The 17,599-nt window shown below is 42.7% G+C and overlaps 1 protein-coding gene across 1 annotated transcript in view; it reads right to left on the minus strand.

Annotated features, from left to right (window-relative positions):
- Positions 1-5,868, minus strand: part of syt3 (synaptotagmin III) — a 53,942-nt gene extending 48,074 nt beyond the window's left edge. The window contains exon 1 of the mRNA XM_084744321.1: positions 5,609-5,868. The gene's annotated coding sequence lies outside the window, so the exon portion shown is untranslated. The remainder of the gene's footprint in view (positions 1-5,608) is intronic.
- Positions 5,869-17,599: the final 11,731 nt, after the last annotated feature.

A 17,599-nucleotide genomic window follows, 5' to 3' on the forward strand; every position in this document is an offset into this window, starting at 1 on the left:
GTTGAAATACTCGCCTCTCTGACAACAACACTGCAGCCGTGGTGTCCTGTTTGAAATTTCTATTCAAGGCCAGAGAAAACTTTTAGTTTGCCCGTTTCACGTTCAGTAGAGTTCAAATTAATGCTGAATGTTCGCCAAATGAGTTAGTGTATGTTTATGACATGTAAAAAGTCATTAATTAAGTTGTAGAAGCTTTAGATGCGTTTAATGTTTAAAATTGAGCAAAATGTAAATGAAGTCTGGCAGACAATGAGAAAGGCATCCACTGAACTCAAATGCCTCAAATGAGTGTTTATTTTCAGAGCAGTGGGCTTTTGTTTTCAGGATAACAGGCTTAACTTAACACTGACAGACAACTGACAGTTATAAACAGCTGATCAACTTGCCGTAGCTTGTTATTGTCAATCTACGATGTTGCACACGTCCTGCGTTCCTGCAGAGCTCCTGCAGAGCTCCTGCAGAGCTTCGCAGAGTCTGGAGGAAGCAGTTCAACCAATTTAATATACAGTGTGTGTCTCTAACTCACTTTCTGGACTGCTGTACTCATTCTTTTACGTACAGTTGCTACATATTACTCCTTTAAATTGTTCATTGTATAGTGCAATGGTCCCGGTCAGTGTTATATGTGATGCTGTTTGGAGAAATATTACTGTTCCATTAATGTGTATGTTGCATGTTACTGCTGTAGATGTTTAAGGTTGCAGCTAGTTTTAATTATTTTATATACTGTTGGGTAATTCAGTCTACAGTGATGCACCATATTCTGTAAAATCATTGTATGTTTGCACTCTTTGAAAATTTACAGTATGTTATTTTTGAGAAAATGTTTATATTGAGATATTATTTATAAGTAGAGCTGCAACAACTAATCAACTATTAAATTATTTGCCAACTGTTCTGCTAATTAAATGTCCAAATTCATCTGATTTCAGTTTCTTGAATGTGACTATTTTTTGTCTCTTTACTCGTCTGTGACAGTAAACTGAATATATTTGGCCTGTGGACAAAACAAGACATGTGAGGACGTCATCATGAGCTTTGGGAAACACTGATCAACATTTTCTCTCCATTTTCTGACATTATATGGACCAAACAAGTAATCAACTGACTGAGAATATAATGGACAGATGCAGATGCCTATTTATAAGCGGCTGAATCATGGGAGCAGCTGATCAATCAGATCAGGAGCTAAATGTTTGGCCAGTTGCATCAGAGAGAAGAACCAGACACCCAGTGGGAAGCATGAATAGACGTAAACGCAGATTCGAGGGTATTTGAGTCAGAAACGGTTGTCCTTGACCAAGACACTGACCCTCACGCCTCTTGCTGGCCCCTCCAGTTAATCACCGAGGAGCATCAGCTCAGCGTCTCATTTTTAATGGCTCAGTCCAGCCGTTACATCCTCAATCTAGCTTATAGGCGATGAAGCAGATGAGGCGTTTATGTTTGTATCCCCTCCTAATGAAGGGATCATTCTTTTATTTGCACAGAACGGACAGATTTGGAGTCGCCTTCAGGTGCACGGAGAGCTGAGACAAAGAATCCAACAAATCCAATACAAATTAGAGTGAGGAAGCACATCCAAAAAAACAACTCGACACAGTACTCCCATTTCTTACTGCTGGGGCATACACCAATAAATATTTATCTAATATTGAATGCACTCCCTCACTCTTTTTTTGTGTATTGGATTTCTTATTTTTTGGCTCAGCAGTCCTCCATACGAGAATTTCAGTGGTTTTTCTCCACCAAAAAACAGCCACAGCAAACAAAAATCCTCGAGCAGGGCGAATGTGAATTTGATAAAACCCAGGGGGCGGGTTTTTCAGTAACAAGGATCATGTTAGAGAGTGCGACTGAAATCTGAAATCTGTATGTGCAATCTGTCTCTGAGGGATGAATCACACACCTCAGCTGGGTTTGGGAATTACAGTGATAAGGCATTTGAAACGCTGCTGTCTGCTGAATAAGAAGCAGGAGACGTTCAGATGTTCACCGTAAACCTGTGATCTGTTGCAACCCCGTATCATCATCTGCCATTTCATTTTCTCCTCAAATTATATATTTCTGTTTGTACCGAATAAAACGCGTCAAACGTGAGTCTGCTGTAATTTGAGCTTTTTCACATTCAGAAGCGGCTGGATCAATACACTCTGAGAAATAAGGGTTCCCCCTGAGTTCTACCCAGAACCATTTGCATCTGAAGAACTCTTTCTGGAGGAAACACTTCATTAAGGGTTCTCTCTTAAACTAATTCCATTAAGAACAATTTTCATCCAAAGAACACTTTTCAAGGACTGTTGAAATGCTTAAAGAAATCTTTTGTCAAGGGTTCTATGGACCATAATATAAGAAGGTTATCGACAGAACCCCCTGAGAGTGTTCTCGATAAAATCCTTGAAATATAAAAAGGTTGTCAGTAGAAGCCCTGACTGTGTTTTAGATAAAACCATAAAAAGGTTCTTGCTATAAATCACAGGATGAATTCAAGATAAAACTTTTGGAATATAAAGGTGTTCTCGGTAGAACCCCCCAGGTTGGGCTCTAGTAAAACCCTTAGAATATAGAAAGGTTCTTGGTAAAATCGCTGAGTGTACTGTAGATAAAACTATTGGAATATAAAAAGGTTATCAGTAGAACCCCCTGAGTGTGTTCTACATAAAAACCATGGAATGTAAAAAGGTTCTCTAAAGAACCCCTGAGTGTGTTCTAAATGGAACCCTTGGAATATAAAAAGTTCTTAGTAGAGGGCCTGACTGTGTTCCAGATAAAATCCTTGGAATATTAAAAGGCCTCTCAGCAGAACCCCCTCAGTGAGTTCCGAGTAAAATCATTGGAATATGAACGGGTTTGCCGGAGAACCCACTGGGTGAGTTCTAGATTAACCAGTGGAAAATAAAAGTGTGGTAGAACCCCCTGGGTGGATTCTTGTTAGCACCCTTAGAACAGAGAAAGGTTTTGGACAGAACCACCAGAGAGGGTACTAGATAAATAACCTTGGAATATAAGAAGCTTCTCGGTAGAACCCTCTGGGTGGGTTCTATGTAAAACCATTGGACTATAAGAAGGTCTGCAGGAGGACCTCATGGGTGGGTTCTGGATAAACCCTTGGAAAATTACAGGGTTCATGGTGGAACTCCCTGGGTGGACTACTTACTACCCCTAAAGAGGGATTCAGGTGGAACCATTGTACCACAGAAAGGTTCTCCTGTAGAACCTCTCACTTGTGATTCTAGGTATAACCCACTATGCTGGGTTCTGGATAGAATTCTCTGCACAGGTCCAAGTAGAATCTCTATAAAAGGTTCTACCTGAAACCAAAAGCGGCTCTCCTATGGGGGCAACCCTGGTTCTAGTTAGCGTCTTTATTTCTACAAGTGTATTATTAGCAGTGGAAACAGTAGTAAACGTATTACTTTGAGGTTCTACCGGTTTCATTTCAGAACTCAGGATCATATTCTTACTCACTTTTCATAAAAATCTCTTTCACTCCCCTCCTGTTCACCTCATCTCTCTTTATTAAGCTCGGACTAATAGGAATTACTGTTTATCGCTGAAATGTCAAACTGTTTTAATGGGGAGAAACCGAACACCTTCATAATTGCAAAATTGAAGTGAGAACAGTCAGACCCCTTTTTTGTGTGAGAACATAAAGCTTCTGTAGACAAAGGAGACTAATCCATTGGATATACCTAATAGGATGTTTCAGTCAGATCTCACTGAACCTGCTTTCAGTTCCCCCTCTCCGCTGCCACGCTCCGTCTTTTGTTTTCATCTGTACCTGGAAGTCATCTTTAATTGAACCTCTCATCCTTTCCCAGAATGCTTTTGTTGTCGTGTTTTGTTTAAAGTCTGCAAATTTGCTTAAGTGTTTAAGCGAGTTTCACACTTCCCATGTCTGCGCCCTCATGCCAATTTTTGCGTCAGGAGTTTCCTTTAAAGACGTGCCGTTCCCCGTCAGCTGTGTTCCGCGGGCCGGCGACTTGGCCCCCGTGACCCGCGCCTCTCTGTTCCAGACTTTGATGCTGTCTGCTCTGCTGTACCCTGCTGGGCCGTATCATGTCGTGTACCATCTCAAATCGATGTACTCGTGTACCCTTAGATCATCCGCCATTCGTCAGGACTCTCCCTGATTCATAGAGGTCGTGACCTCCCTCCACCGGAGCTGGCATATCCTCCGTTTTGTTTTGCATCACTTCCTTTCGAGGCCACGGTGATGTCTGCCCGAGACAATGCTATCATCGCTCCTCTCTGCTCATTCGGCTGTGACGGATTGATGCACAGGGGTAAACAGATAGGGCTACTACAACACATCTTTTTGGTTACTCCAGTAGAGCGGTGGGTAGTGTGTTTCGCCGGGACAGAGACGGCGCCGTATGAGGCCAAGATTGAGCGTGGGGATATTAATGTCTATTGACTAGAGGTAATAGCTTTGCTGAGCCTCAGCCTCGAGGTTGTTCCAATTTAGCCTGTCCTATAATAGCTCCTGGACACCCTTTCAGCAAATAAATAACACGAGGTGGGAGCGTGGGGGCCTTAATATCTGCTTAGGACCATATATCTCTATAAACATGCAATCAAACACCCGTTCACACCCAGGCAGACACTGTCTCCTTTTATCTCCACCTATTTCTATCCCACATTCACACATATCAAAGGTTGCTGCTCAGGCTCTCGCAGCTCTCCAGCAGCACTCTGGGCCTGTTGGAGCTGCAAGTGTCTAAATTATCTATAACGTGGGACAGGAAATAGAGAGCAAGTGGCCAGCCAGGAACCCTGGGATATTGGTGCCGCTCTTCCTGTCTCTTGCACAGCCAGTGGAGCTGCAGAGCGGGACCTATTTACAGACAGGGAGTGTAATCACACACACACACACACACAGAAAGAGAGAGAGACAACGGGCCGCCCTCACTTCATTTTTCACCTACTGCTATGTCAGAGCCGGTGAGTCAGTGTGTCTCAGTGGTTTTTCTGTCTTTTTTTTTTTTTTTTTTTTTTTTTTTTTTTTTGCATAAATATGTTTCTGTGTGGTGTGAAGCCAGAGCAACTGTGCCTTTGATGGGGGGGGGGGTAAGTGGGTGGGGTGTGGGTGGAGGGGGAATTACGCACGTCTTACGCACGTCAACCTGTCTTCTGTGTGTTTTCTGCGTGCCCGTGCGCGCACACCCCACTGTCTGTTCGTCTTAATAGCCAAATAAAATAAAAGTTAAACCATCATCATCTTCATCACCATCAGTGTGAGGAGCTGCCATTGATACACTTGTAATCCAGACAGGAGCCTGTTATCTGTTACAGTATATAGGATAGTACAGCCTACATGAGCCTGTATAGACTGCCTCCACACTACATGCATCCCACTGTAATGCTCGAAACACATTCCTACTAATGGCACAATGCAATATGGAAGAACCAGGGTGGTGCACAAATAATATACATTAAATATTTATGGAAAACAGACACATGCTGCTAGATTTAGGGCACATTGAGCAGAGCCCAGTGCGGGATGCAGGATCAAAGCAAGATATGATGCGAATAACGCACAGCTCGCAGATCTCACACAGCCGAATGCATGCTGGCTACAGGAGCAACAAAGCGAATATCCTCCTACCTTTGCAGAAGACACTGTCTCCCTCTCTGTCCAATTTCCGATTTACGAGCCTCTCCGCTGTTTTAGTCAGATGCGACGCTTGTAAAGGGGCATTCCGCCCTCTTTCGCTGTGTCCACCCCCCTCCTCCTCCTCTCTCCGTCTCTCTCTTCTCTCCAAGACGCACCGAGCAATGAGCCCCGCAACAGCCGGGATGGAAGGCAGACTGAGAGGGAGAAATGAACAATATGATATCTCTGCCCTCCCCTCGTTTCCCTCCCGTTTCCTGTAGTCTTCTCTTATATTTTTCCCCCCTCCTTGTGTTTTTTCCTTCTCTCTATTTCACTATCCCCTCCCTCTCACTCTCACTCGGCTGCTCGCTCGCTCCCTCTCCTTTTTTTCCTCCCTGTGCTCTGAATACTAATACTGTGTCTCTGCTCTCACTGCCTGTACAGCCCGGCCAGTGCTAAAGACATACTGATGTATGTGGGGTGTGTAGAAGCAAGAGAGGGAGAGGTGGTGTGTGTGCGTGTGTGTGTGTGTGTGCTGGTGTGTTTGTGGGAACCCGTGAGGAGGTGGGGGGGCGGAGAGGGGGTCGTTGGCGTGGAGGGTAATGGCCACTCTCAGCCTGGAGGGTACATGGGTGGGTTAAAGGGGCCCAAGATCTTGTTTGGTCTTATTAGAGCTGTGATTAGATAATAATATTCCTGCAGATGCCCCTGGAGAGGTGATGGTTGGTGGAGATGGTGGTGGTAGAAGGTGGCTTCCGGGAGGGCACTTAAAATGTTACTCCCATTTATGATAGCATCCCTGGCATGGCCGGTTCAAGGATTTATTCTCTCCCTGTGCTAAAGGAGGGGGGCTTGACAAGTATGCAGGGTGCTGAGGAAATAGTTTTCATGAGTTAAGGTCTTTACACACCAACGGCAACACAAATATACGACACGAATTTGCAGATATTTCATAGACAAAATTTCAACCTGTGTGACTATTCACGTCAAGCAATTTTGCAAATCAATTATTTGGCTTCTAAAAATGAATCGCACTGCAGCAAAAAAAAAAGATGCAATCAACATCGGGTGAACATGATCTAGGGATTCTTTTACCTAATAAAAACAATTTTTAAAATGACATATTTGTGAACAGCTGATACAGAGTAAGAGAGGAGGGAACTTGGCAAGTTTCTTTAGAAACTGTAACACAGCTGCTTCAGGATGCAGCTGAAGCAGGCGAGTTATTTAAAAGACCTGACTGACCCAGAGCAGCAGCCATCCATAGCTACACACACCATCTTCATACTGAAGCTCTTTGTTTATTCCTCTCAACATGTTGTCTTTGAAGTGGCTGTCTCTGTAGTCTTGGCCCTTTTATCATATATAACATTGAGTGAAACGTGAAACAACCAATCCACCGTGTTGGATGTTTTGGACGTGACGTTGTCAACAACATGCAGTTGGATTCGTCAGAAGTGTTCATGTTGGAAGCAAAACCTCAGAAAAAATCGAGCGTCTGTGGTCTGAAACAATAAAAGGGGCATCGCTTAGAGAAATTCTGTCGTTGATGTGAAAGCTAGCATTGCATGCATACAAATCTGAAAAATATTATTAAGGTGTGAATTAATCAGACAAAAAACATGTTTGGTGTGAAGGTGATTTCCGTTTGCATTTTGTAACATAAAACAGCAAACTTGTCACAAGCCAGCGAGTGAGTCTTACAGCACACCACAATGTCCAGGGGATGCTATTATACATGTTACATTACACAAACTAAACAAGCTATCCAGATGTGAAAACTGACTGCATGTGCATCAACATCAGCTTTCACAGAACTTCCCACCACTAAAGAGAAGTTCAGCTCCATTTTGACCTTATGCAGTCTTACACATAATAATAATAACCATAAGGCGATGAGAAAAGCGTCTTTCATGTGCAAAGGGGAAAGACTGCAGCACAGTGACTGCGTACCTACAATTAAAAAATCAAAACATCCAAAATGAAAAAACAACAAGAAGTGCATCACACAACTTTAATATTTCAGATGATTCACACTGTCAGAAATGAAATTAATAATGTCCAAAGTGCAGCCAGAATGAGAAGTGCAATGCATTTAGCCAATGTCTGATAACTGTGCACACATTTGTAAAACAAACTGGCTATCATCACACTCAGTGATTATGTTTCTATTGCAAAAAAAAACAAACACTGAAACTTGTAGGCTGATGATATTCATGTGCCCTGCTGTGTATTGGTTAAAACATTATGGATTAAATGTCTATCACAGCCTCAGAAATGAAAGTAAATAATATCCACTGTGCAAAGTGCATTTAGCCCTGTGCCTGTCTACTGTGTACACATGGTGCAAAATGAGCTGGCTGGTTATTTAACTTTTAATTTTTGCCATGGCTATAGCCCCCCCTAGGCCCAGTGCAGCGCTGTGCCCGATCCCTGGGATGAGAAGAGGAGGAGGTGCAGGTGGGGATGGGGGAGTGTGAGGAGGAGGTGTTGCTTGGATGTCAGGCAGTGGAGAGCAGAGCTGGAATGGAGGGCCAATGTTGTTCGGCTCGGTGCCAAAAAAAGGACATGGCTCTTAGGCTGTTAGTATGTGTGCGGGTGATGGTGTGTGCGTGTGTGTGTGTGTGTGCGTGTGTGTGTGTGTGTGTGTGTGTGTGTGTGTGTGTGTGTGCGTGTTTGCACCATGGAAACCTGAACGAGAAGAGCAGCTGAGGTATACAGAGGCCGTGATCTAGTTAGAATGAGACACGGTCTTATTGGAGTCATTATTGGATTATGATATTCCTGCAGGCCTCGTATCAGGAGAGAGGGGGCACATAAAAATGTTTGTCTGTTTTATGGTAACATCACCGGCAGGATAATGAGGACCCTCCACGGTCCGATGGGAACGGGTTTACATGTCGTATCAAAGTGGTTGTTTTTAAAGTGGTGTTCCGCAGGGCGCCTCTCTGGGGTCCTTGTCTTATTCCCCGAGGGGAGTCGCCCAACAAAATAAAGAAGACCGTAATTCAATTATAACTGAATTTGTACATCAAGCAGTGGGAGTGGGAGAATGTAATGAGAATGATATCCAGATGTCCAATCCTGAATCGAATCACCTCCATCAACAAGAGTCTCATCGCATCCATCAGATAAAATAATTAGAAGATGGTCTGACGGGAATGTTCTCCTTTGGGTTGATGTGTTGACAACATGTGTGAACCCCTGCATTAGGGTTTGTACTCTGCTCGCTGCTGAGACCGTGCCAACTTTAGCAGTTATGTAAGACAAGTCATCCCTCTGCCCCTCAAGATGTTCATTGCAATATGGGCCTGCTGCCATAATAAATTAACATGGCGAACAGTGTGTGCTTTTCATTCTTGTTCTCTGTGTGATGTATAGCTGAGTTTAGAGAAGATCACTAATCACTGATGGCATCCCCTCATTTCTTAATAATAATAATATTGCATTTTGTTTGTAGAACACTTTTCAGGGTACTCAAAGACATTTTACATTAAAAGATCAGAGAAAACAATTCAGAGGGTATGGTTGTCTGCCCAAAAACAGTGGATTTCTCACTCCGGGTGGGGAGTGAGTTGCTGCCCCAAGTGGCCGAAATGAGCTTTCTTTGAAGGGTGGCAGGCCTCAGCCTCAGAGATAGGGTGAGGAACTGAGATGGTTCGGGCATCTGATCAGAATACCTCCTGGACGGCTCCCTCTGGAGGTTTCCCGGGCACGTCCAGCCGGGAGGACAGCACTGGAGGGATTATATTTCTCATCTGGCTTGACAAGGCCTTGGGATCCCCCAGGAGGAGCTGGAAAGTGTGATCAGAAAGACCCTGCTTAGTCTGCTTACCCGTCCCTGGATAAGATGAAGAAAATGGATGGAGAATATCACACATTAAAAGTAATTTTGGTTTCAGCGAGTGATGCTGTTGCTGTAGCCAATTCTGGGTGTGATAAAGGCTTGGATGAGAGAGTGATGGGAAGAGACTGGCTATGATTTTGAGATGGAAAAAGGCAGATTTGGTGATTTTGAAATCAGATGATTTTGGTGAGGCAGTTGGTCAGGATGAAGTAAGTTTCAGTTTCAGTGGTGATGGATTTGGTGGAAATATAGAGCGGGGCATCATCGGCATAGCAGCAAATGGGACGACCACGAGAACCTATTATATTGCCAAGGGACAGGATGTATAGGATGAACAGGAGAGGACCAAGCACAGAACCCTGGGGGACAGCTTGGTACAAAGAGGTGGTGGAGGAGGTGCAGTTGTTGATGCTGATTAACTGTTGTTGGTCGGTGAAATATGACCGTAGCCAGGAGAGAGCAGTACCGGTGATGCTGAGGGAGATTTCGAGTGTAAAAGTATCAGTGAAGTCGAGTAAGATGGGGATATTGAGGTAACCAGAATCTGAGGAGAACCTTTGTCTAGACTGTAGACATCACATCAGCATCACGGTCATGTGATAACGGAAGTGTCTATGTAGGGTCCATACTGTCTGTGCATTTCAAAGCGAATATTCCTGATCTATTTTCCATCAACATGATGCATATGATGATGCACATTGCACTGTGTGTGTGTGTGTGTGTGTGTGTGTGTGTGTGTGTGCGTATAGTGTGTTTGGATAAGCAAAAGACAGAAAGGAGAAAAGAGAGCGGCGGTGGCTGAGGGCTGCACTCAGAGCAGACAGATGATGGCGATCACAGCCAAAGTTTAGCAGTGGAGTTGTCTAGTGGCAGTAAATGTACAATTTGCCCAGAACACCAGAGAAAAAGTTCAAGAAGTTCCCATGAACAACAAAATGCATCATGAATTCCAAATAAATGCTTAGGTTTGCATTTACACCTGTCAGATGTCTCTCGCAGCTGCAAGTTGGTGCAGCGTTTCTGCATTCTCTGCAAGTAAAAAACACATCTGAGCTGCTTTGTCATTGCAGATATTTCTTCTTCAAAGTGTAGGTGTGTCCAGAAAAAATGTCAGCGGTCATGTAGTTAAACAGAACCCATGCATCTAGAATTTTTCATCATAAAGAAAGTCCTCCTACTGCAGGCACCTTTATATTTAAAGGAAGCACACTGATGAATTAATCATTCTCTCAGAGTACCCAAACAACACCTAATGGGCCACACAGCACAGAGAACATCCAGGCCATATTACAAATGTTAGTCTTGATATTCTACATGTATTTGGCTCAGAAATGTTGTAAATGCACAATTCTCGAAAAAAAAAAAAAACGGCTGTGATCAGACTGTTATTTATTCATAAAAATGCTAATTACAGCCATCAGATGGGTTTGGAGAATGAGGGTGGAGGGGCACTTGAATTACCTTAGCTTAAGTGAATCCAAATTTGATCTTGTGCTTTTTATTATGATAATGGCGAGCAAAGATCAAGACAAAGATTTAGAAAAACGTTAGGAATCCTCGTCTAAAAAGGGTCACATTAAGGGAGCATTCAAGACTAATGTTCCTGCTCAGCATTTAGTGATCTACATCAAAGATTTTATCACGCTAACAAAATAATGAAATCCTGTCACTCCACATATCCAACAATTTATGAAATGGGCAAAATAATATCTTGAGAGTCCCTTTGTCTAATGGTTTATTTCATTGACCACATAATAATGTATCCTCAGCCCAAGTCCTAATAACTTGTCACACTGACAAATATAATAATATCTTGTCTTATCACAGATTTGAGAAACTGATCAGGGTTGGACTTATAGCAGAAAATGATGTAAAACAGAAAAATATGTCCCACATAGTTTAATGAATTAACACCCCATAATTCAAATTCATTGTCTTCGTCATTGTCATGGAAACAGTGATGATGAAAGAAGGATGGAGGATGGAAAAATAGCCGTGTTTGGAACCCTGCAGCGGGCGATGATTGACTGATAAATGAGAGTAAACAGTGACCTCTGTTAACTGTCACAGCAGAGCACAGAGAGAGGCTGAGACACACAACAGAAGAGGACAGGGACGCAGAGAGCGAACCGCGATACAGACAGAGGAGAGGAGAGGAGAGGAGAGGAGAGGAGAGGAGAGGAGAGGAGAGGAGAGGAGAGGAGAGGAGGACAAAAGGAAAGTTAAACAAATGGGATTGAGAGAGGAGAGGACTAAAAGCTCTGCTGGCGGCAGCAGCTACTGTCAGACCAGAGACCTTGTTTCCTTTTAAACACACACTGGCGTGACAATATCTCTCATATATGGGCCAAATTATCCACTGCTGCAAGTGCACATGAAACACAATCAGGCACTTGCATCCACACATGCATACTAAAGCGCTCAGAGTACATGCATCTAAACATCACACGTGCAGACATATTAAAGAAAGTAGACCAAGAGATGCTGGAGGGGAGAAGAGAAGCCCAGACAGAGAGATGACTTAAGACCATGGGTGTCCACTCGATAACGCAAAACATGTCCATGTTTTTTAACATGTGTTTTAATGTGATCTTTAACATTAAAGGAGAAATTTGTAATATATTTACTGCAATAAATCATAAAATTACTATGATGTGTCATCAGATGTTAAGGAAACATGTAGGTTGAAATACAGGCTTCTCTGATAACAATGCTCCAGCTACAGTGTCCTCTGCTGTTATTTTCCAGCTAGGAACTTGTGTTATTGCTTGCCTGTTTCATGTTAATTGGAGTTAAAATTAATGCCAAACATTCGCTGAATGAGAAGTTATAACAAGTCATTAATAATCTTTTAGTAGGAGTTTGTTTATAACAGTTAAATTGAGCAATATGTTAATGGAGTCTGGCAGGCAGTAAGGCAGTGAGCAGTAAGTGAACAGTCGGCTTTTATTTTCAGGATAATGGGATTAACTTTATATTGACAGCTGTGCAGCCTCACTGCTGCTCATTATTGTAAAAATCACATTGCTGTGCGTGTCTTGTGCTCCTGCAGTGTTCCTGCAGACTGCCTGAGCTTCCTCGAGTCTTGGGAGGAGGGGGCAGGAGGAAACGCCTCCCTTCAACTATTGATGTATTAACTAGGATTACAACTTATTTATTACCATCTATGGCACCAACTCGCTATTTGGACTGAAGTATTAATTTTTGGATGCCAAATTGTTACGTATTGCTCTTCTAAGAGCAAATTCAGGTGCATTTATTTCTAGTTTATTTGCCAAATGTAAAAGATTTAGAGTGCTAAAGGAAGCAAGTTTTTCCTCCAAGCTAAGCACCTTAAAATGTATCACAGTGACCACATGATAATATATTTTTATGAGTCTTTTTACAATCCAGGAAAGTGGAAACAGTTTCTGGTGACAAATGATATGAGATGTTTTTGCCAATGAGCAGTGCCACAGTTTAAAGCTCATGCTGATATCGATCAAGGCTTTTGGGAGACCTATTATGTTCTTATTAAACGTGGCCAAAGTTTCAAATAACCAGGTAAATGTATCTAAAAGTAATCCATGTGAGCAAAAAGCTCAGGCTACAGACTGCTCTGTTTGCTGGTTTTCCCTCTGATATCCTCCAGCTGCAGAGTTTCTGTTGGACAGACAGCTTTACTTGTTGCAGCAGTAACCACTAACTGCTGCTAACTGTAACTTAGCTGCCATTAGCTAGTTAGCTCCATTTGGTCATTCTGGTCACTTCTGGGTCAGAAAATCTCCAGAGCTCCTGTGCTAGCTCCCTCTGTGTTCCAAGCATCCAGTCCAAGCTGAGTTAGCTGTTAGGATCGCTAGCTGCACGGCTAACTTTAGCTACATTTAGCAACAAGTAAAGCTATTCATCAGGAAACTCTGCAAAAGTTATTTTCTGGTGGAGTCCAGGAATAAAACTATAGACTTGGAACTGAACCTAATAGGCCCCAAATAACTCCTGTAATGCAACCCTTGGTGTGATGTGGTCGATTATTACCAGCCATCTCCTGGAGATGCTTCTTCCTGTAGCTTGAGACTGTTAATTTCTTACCTCCCCTTGAAGTTTGTGAGTTAAGGGAAAATATCAAGGTGAAGGGACTTTTGTCCTACAGTTTTAGGGGAAATATTTCAATGGGAGACTCTCAGACTGCTACAACCTGCAAGGCAAAGGTCACATGGCTAACAAATTAGAGGAACTATCACTATTACTGGTGAGCATGAACAAAAATTAGAAATGGAGAGCATAAAAGCTCCCCAAAAGTGACACCAAAGCATATTGATCGCCCCCTGGTGGCTGGCTGCAGTAGCTCATAAATCCTGCCTGGATTGTATAAAATACATGTCAGATTTTCCCCAAATATTTGGTTTTAATTTGTAGCTTGATGCTATAAACACGGCGCTTCATATCCTGATTGACAGCTGAGCTTTTGCATTTCTGTTGGCTGGCTGTATCAGGGAGAACCTCAACACACAGCTCCAACTACTGCACAGACTCTGACTCCAAATGATGTCACCAGCCCAAGATGGCAGCGCTCATACTCAGGATATTTTGGTTTCAGTTTTGTATAGTGGGAGTGAAGTGGAGCTGCGGCATCCATCTTTATTTCCAGTCAGTGCTGGTGAGCTAATCTGGTAGCATATTTACAGCTGGCTGACCACTACTGACTGTGCAGATTTACACTGATTTGCACTGACTGTGGATTTAACAATCTTGTTTTATAGATTTTATTGGAAAAAAATTGTCCGATGGACACATTCCTGTCAGTACTTATTACTGAAAATTACATTTATTGTCTAATAAATTGTTCTCTATATCCTTTTGTTCTGTGTTAATAGAACTGTAGAATTGAAAAGTGACTTATCAGGAGATGTTTTCAAAATCAAGTAACTAGAAATAACATTTGCATGAATATTCATAAAAAATATAATTTTATATTTTGCAGGGAGGTTAGTTTGCTTCTCTACACATTTCTAGTTTGTTTCACTCCGCATGCATTACATTGTTCAAATCACAATTTGTCAAAACTAAACAGCAGTGAAAGAATAAAGAAACATGGCAGGTTGATTAACAAGCTTTTTTCCATTTGCTACCAGCAGAAAGCCTGAGCCCAGGGATAAAATACAGTGGCGGGGGTGCTCCAGTTATTTAAGCTCCTCTAAGTTCCACAGGCCTCTGCTGTGACTCATCTCGAGAAGATTGCCTCTGACTTTTGAGTCCAAAGTGACAACAATTGGTGTCTTCTAGCTGTCAAAAAAAAGGAGCCAAAGTATAGGTTGACATTTCGTTTACAAAGACAATCAGTGATTTCGTTGCACTCCGAGTTTCCTGGAGAGGGTAGTTTCCACTAGCAGCAAAGCTGAAAAGATCCTCAGCAGCTCAAGCCGACACCGATGGTTATTTTAAAGGAGGTGGTTTTCTGATTTTCCTTTGCACTATAAGTGGGGTTAATAATGCATCTACACTGACAATGGCGGAGGCACCCTGATGAGGTCATTCCCTCTAAACCCAGGGTTCTCAAATCACCGTTCACATGCATCATCTGTGTGACATCAGCTGAGGGGTCACTGTATTTTATTACCCCTCATTACCTCACCTCCATGGAGTCAGTGGGGTCAATGCACTATAGAAATAAAGGGTTCTTCACTTTGCCCACAAGGAGAACCCTTTTTGGTTCCTTATAGGACCCAACATAAAGGCTTATACATAGCTAGAACCATTTTTTGAAAGGTTTCACCCAGAACCCCCTGAGAGAGGTTGTACTGAGAACCTTTCCCTGGTGTAACCATCCAGGGGGTTCTACCAAAAATCCTTTTATATTTGTAAAGGTTTTATCTAAAACCCATGCAGAGGGTTCGCCCAAGAACCCTGATACAAAGAACCCTTGTCAAAAGAGTTCTTTACGAATTTTTACAACCTTTGAAGAACTCTTTCGTTCAGTGAGATTTCTTTGGCTGAAAGCAGTTCTTGATGGAACCTTGAGTCTTGAAAAGAACCCCTGATGGAAGCTTTCTTCCAACAAGGAGCTAATGGTTCTGGGTATAACTGCAGCCTTTTAAGAAGAACCTTTTTGGAACCCTTATTTCTAAGAGGGCAGATCTGTGGTTGTGGCCTTCTCTTTGCTCTTCACCTTATCCTCTTTATCTTCTCTTTCACTTTGTTTGGCAATGAAACTGTAAAAGCACCGATCATGATACACAAAATAACAGAGACCACAGATTCTGCACAGAGATCCACAACCTTGTTGTATCATTTTGGATTTTACAGCCAAGAAGAAAAAACAAAATATTTCCAACATCAACCCAAGTCAGGATTTCCCTCTTTTTTTATACACTGGTAAGTTTTAGTCACCTCTTGTACGCTGAGATCTGCCTGCTGTGTTTAAATCACAGCAGTAGAGCCAGAAAATCAGTCCACTCATCCTCTTCTCTGACTTTACTCTTACGCAGGCTTCTCACCTGTTCTCAACTTTTGGACTTGTTAATATTATCGCTAGGAGATGAATAATCTGCTGAGGCCGACTACAAGACAAGTCAATCTGCTCAAGATCGGTTGGGTAAACTTCCATACTTTAATTCAGCCACGTTCCTGCGCTCTCCAGAGGAAGAGCTGGGATGTCCCTCTTGGCAAGGCAAGACAGAGGAGACTGACACAGGCTTCTCCTAAAAAGTAGTGTCTTTGTGTGTCTGCTCCGTCTTGTCTTGCCACAGGGGACAGACATTCAAAGTTGCCCATAGCTCACCAAGTTTTACTTTCTCAGCTGTAACAACAAAGTGGAACATAGGTAGAATTCAGCTTCTGCCAAACTAAGTCCTGTGGCAAAACAACCGGACAGGATGCTGTCCAAAGGTGGCCACCGTCTCTGTCGGTTATGATAACACTGCACTCACCAAAATTTTTGCTGACAACATGGGACACAAGTGCATGGGACACACATGTAGGAAGTAACATACAAAGGAAAACATAATTGTGGCCCTGATTATTTTCCACAGCACTGTTTTTTGTGCTGAGGTAGAGAGGTGTTTGGCTTGGATGGTGCACAAAGCACAGGACTTCGACCTCGGAGACTTCCTGAGTCCAGTTGTGAGCTTAAGTTGAGGCCGCAAAAGGTTGGGGCAAATTATAGTTTTCATTACATGTTAATAAAGTAAATTCATCGTGGCTTGTGCTTCAGATTTCTGTAAACTCTTTCAGCTTTTAAGCAAAACCACAATTTTTACCTAACTTTAAAGGAGCAATATGTGCATCCAGAAATGAGCACTGCAATCTAAATAGTGAGTTTCAGCCAGAAACAGTATATTAAATACATTGAAATCCTATTTAATGTACCATCTATGATGGAGGCGAGTTGTGTTGCCCCACCCCCAACCTCCCCAGACTCAAGGAAGCTCAGACAGGCTGCAATTTTTCATTCATTCATTCATTCAACCTTTATTTGCTTCTCAGGGATGCATTGAGTGGTGGCCCTCATTTTCAGTGATGCTGAGAATGGCTGCGACCAGCGCCGGCTGATGTGGTGCAGACGTAACACGATGCAGCAGCACCTGGTGGAATTTAGCCCTAATAGCAAGGTAAGTTAAGGTGCAGGAGTGTAAGACGAGTGCAACATCATAATTTAACAATAACAACCAACAACAAGTTCTTCCATGTGAGCTGATCAGCTGTTTATAACTGTCCATTGTCTGTCAAGTAAAGCTTAGTCTGTTATCCTGAAAACTGCTCTAAAACTACACACTCTGGAGTTTGAGTTTAGTGACTGCCTGCCTCACCACCTGCCAGACTCCATTAACATATCACTACATTTAACTGTTATAAATATTTACTCCTTCAAAAGGGTTATGAAAGGTTACTAACAACTCATGAACAGACACCAACTCATTTGGCAAACGGGCAAACAAGTTTTGGACGAGAGTAGAGATTTCTTTGCAGTGTATTTTTAAGTCAACCTGGACGTTGCATATTGCTCTTTTAATCGCGAAGCCCTGCATGTGTAAAACTGACCCTCCAGCATCAGTCGGGATGCTGCTGGGAGTGAGAACATGTTGGAAATGAATGTGGAGTGAATTTTGATGCAGATGCATGATACCAAAGTGAGAGGTCAAGTGTGATCTTGAAGACCAGTGTTCAGGAAGGCGCTCTGC

This window comes from Lutjanus erythropterus, chromosome 19 (genome assembly GCF_056507025.1).
Source record: "Lutjanus erythropterus isolate fLutEry1 chromosome 19, fLutEry1.hap2, whole genome shotgun sequence".
NCBI classification, from domain to species: domain Eukaryota; kingdom Metazoa; phylum Chordata; class Actinopteri; order Lutjaniformes; family Lutjanidae; genus Lutjanus; species Lutjanus erythropterus.